The 3,861-nt window shown below is 39.2% G+C and overlaps 1 long non-coding RNA gene across 1 annotated transcript; it reads right to left on the minus strand.

Annotated features, from left to right (window-relative positions):
* Positions 1-265: 265 nt before the first annotated feature.
* LOC145431100 (uncharacterized) lies at positions 266-3,649 on the minus strand. Its single transcript, XR_013911451.1, has 2 exons — positions 3,585-3,649; positions 266-1,281 (listed from the first exon to the last, which is right to left on the minus strand). It is a non-coding gene; the product is annotated as an uncharacterized LOC145431100 (long non-coding RNA).
* Positions 3,650-3,861: the final 212 nt, after the last annotated feature.

Genomic DNA, 3,861 nt, shown 5'->3' on the forward strand with positions numbered 1-3,861 from the left:
CCAGCAGCTTGGCTTAGAAGACGAACACAAACGCTTGAGAACATAATACTTGACAACGAGCCCAGAGTGTCTGGTAGGGGGCCTGCAGAGAAAAGTGTGCCGTGTTTGGGAAGCAACAGAAATGCTGTGATGCTGATTCTTAGCTGGAATTTTGGAAACCTGTGATCCTAATTTATGCCCCTTACTTTCATTTAAAAACAATCTACTTATAAAACAATCTAGTATTAGTAATCTGTTAGCGCCACAAAAAACCACAAAAGTCTTATTTTTGGAAAGCCAACAGCTTGTAAACACAAGTTTTATTTCAAGGATTCAGTTGAAGTTATTCAAACAAACAACTAAAACCCCACATTACAAGGTACAGACCAACAGCCTTCTAGGTTTTTTGACCATTCAAGGTGTTTTTATATACACTAAAGTCACACTCATTACTTTTTAGTACATTTTGTTATCACACACACACACACACACACACACACACACACACACACACACACACACACACACACACACACACACACACAGGGTTCAGTATCTTGCCAGCAGACACACATATTAGAGAAGCCAGGGACTGAACCACCAACCTTCACATTAGTGGTCTTGCACTGCAACCTAACAGTCATGCCACCCCAGAATGAACTCTTGCTTTACAAGTATTTATAATGGAATAATAGCAGTACTTTATTTAGTTCACATAAGACTACTCTAAATTTAAAGCTAAAGCATCATACATGAACACATAACAATGATTAAATCATCAGTGCACTTTACCAAAAATTCAGGGAATTGTATGGCATGAAAGCATGGCAGGTAAGTGTTATTACAGCGGTGAAAAACGAGCTAGACAACATCACACACAGAAACCCCTCCACAGCGGACGCTTGCACCTCATGTAGTACAACAGAACAGCATTACATGTGTTTCTTCTTCTGCTTACTGCTCCCTGCTCACTCAAGAGTATCTAGCACCAGACCGGCTCTGACAATGCACAGCTCTGCTCGCAGCCGTGTGCGCACGCCTAGCTGGCTGCAGTTCGCATTGTACTTTATGCTGAGATGAGGAACCTAATGCGCATGTTTGTGCGTGTTTATTATTCCGTCTTGTGCATGTGTGTCTCTGCGCATCTGTTGGACATAGCAGGTTAATGCTGGCTGACACATGCGGTTCACTGATCTCCACGAGGAGTCGGGACTCGCAGCAAAACCTTCATACGCAGGTATCCATGGCAACCACAAAAATTATATTTCCTTCTTCCCCCGGCAAGCTGGAGATTCCGAGATGCTGAAATGCACAAATACATTGTCATTACCTGGCTGCCTCATACTTAACAGGGCTAGGCTTTTTCTGCCTGCTGTTGTCTCATTGTTCAGTGTTGCCTACACATGTAATTTAGAAATTCCTCTTGTTACCTTCCCCCCAGACAGAAACTCCATACTATCTTTACATGATTTCTCTTTCCCCACATCAGACTCCTTTCCAGGAAAATGCTTATACTGTTGTGTTTTTGCATATTTTCCTCTTTAACTAGGCTCAAGATCTAGCCCAGTGATTTTAAATATCTAGTTAGGCTTGCAGGACATGATCAGATATTCATGCTGTTTTTGCACCATGTGTTTGGTGGTTCCTATTTAGGGCCTTGAGTATTAAATTTGATTGACATTTGAGGGGAAAGCTCTTTTTTCACCTCACCATGTTGTTTTATTGCTGACAGCTAACATCTGCAACTAAAACAAAAAACAAAAGAGGATATTAATGGAAACACATGTATAGTCTTAGTTTTAACAATCTCTACCAGAGATCAATCAAGTCTAAACATTATATCCATCTTATAATTAAAGGAATAGTTTTCAGTCCAACCTCAAAACCACACCACATACTCAACATCCTGCTGTAGAATTCCTGTTAAAAAGAGAAATATTGCACCAATAGGTGATCTAGTACTCGAAGTAAGCACATTCCCACTTTTTCATCCCTTTGAGGGGAAATTGGAATAAGCACAATGTGTCCTGCACCAAATTCCTGAAGAAGCAGAGGTTCAATCACATTTGCAGAAGTTATCGAGACTTCCAAAGAGCTCAGCTGGTGCCTTAAGCCACAGGAAATTCACTGGGACATCTGGAGGGATGTGTGCAGATTATTGCCCATTTAGTCTGTTCTAGACATCAGTAGGAGGACAGAGATGGCCCAAGCACGCATGCACAGCCTAGAAGATGTATATACACACACACACACACACGCACACAAACATAAAAACGGGCTTGGTTTTGAAAGATGCTACCGCAGGCACACAACACACCAGAGTATAATCCCCCATTATGAGACCCTCAGGTCATTTGTCCAGATCTCTGCTACACCTGTCCCAGCATCCAATCACAGGACAGGTACGGTAAGGTTGCTTTGATCTTTTTTTAAGTAAGTGGATGTAAAATATAATCCAGAAAATTCGAATTACTTGGTTGTTATATTTGAATCTCAAATATAAGTCTCTGATCGGTTTAAACCACTGCAGTTTAATATTTGTCCTTCAAAAGAAAAGAAAGAAAATACTGGGCTTGTAATGTATGCCAGAGCACAATTAGCTCGGAGAATATTTGAAAAAATATATTAATTACAGTATGAGCACAAAATGTCCAACTTTAAAAAAAGAAGAAGGTAGATTTAAAAAAAAAAAAATAGATACGCAGTATATCAAAGCATGTAATATTGAGTTTACAAGAACACACCCACCACATCCCTGACTGTCTGCATGCATGCTCTGAGCAAGATGCTCATTTCTGATGCAGTGGAGGAGGATACAGCTTTTTAAAGTAATAAAGTAGCACAACCTTTATCGACATGCATCATAAGATAGAATACTTTTTTGTGTATTTTCTTGATCTTTGCATTTGCTCTTCTGTGCAGTAAGTATTGGTTTGTACATATACGTCATATATATATATATATATATATATATATATATATATATATATATAAAAAACCCAAATTATCCTGGGTCTTCAGAACCAAAAACAAAAGGCCAATTTTATAAATATATATATATTCCCAAAGCAGAGCTGCCTCGTCTTTCTTTAGGTGTGAAATGCAACCCGACAAAACCTCAACACCATGATAAAAGCTCAGGAAATTACTTCCTTATTTTAGGTGTGATTGATTGTCCCCCTGACCTGTTAGACTGAAGAGGTGGTTAAGAAGAAGAGGCAGACTAAGATAATTGGGCCCGGTGGTATCCAAAGCCCGGCAGGTGTTGAAAGAACTCTCATAATACAGGTACCTGCAGCGGCTGCAGCCCTGAACTTCAGCACACCTAGGATTTCACTACCTTGGAGGAATTTTGCTGTTTTATGTTTGGCATGTCTTTTATTGAATAGATGAAATATGAGATACTTGTAACTCCTATTGACATATTGGACATGCCACGAGAAAAAAACAACAACAAATAAAAAAAACACAGGTGTCAAAAATCAAATAAATGCTGCAGCTTTGTTTCATCTTTTCTTGGCATGAAAATAATGTCATTCACTCTTTAAAAGCATTGTCAGTTGTTGGAAATATCTCCCAATACAAGAGGGATGTAATTCCCTTACCTGTTGAAAAGCAGGTAAAAGCTTTCACCAGCAGCAGCATAGGGATCGGAGATGGAATTCAGCTGAAGTGAAAAAGCACATGTGTTTTTACTCTTTAATTTAATTAGCAATTCAGAGGGCTCGATGAGTCCTTCTAGCCATTTCAAATGAAGAGGTAAAAGCCAGACATAAGCTTAAATGATAACATTCTTTCTCAGAGAAAAATATGCATGTACTACCCTTATTATTATCTGCAAGCCAAGGGCTCTGTTCCAATTAAAGAATACCACAGATGGAC

This window comes from Astatotilapia calliptera, chromosome 9, assembly GCF_964374335.1.
Source record: "Astatotilapia calliptera chromosome 9, fAstCal68.1, whole genome shotgun sequence".
NCBI lineage: Eukaryota > Metazoa > Chordata > Actinopteri > Cichliformes > Cichlidae > Astatotilapia > Astatotilapia calliptera.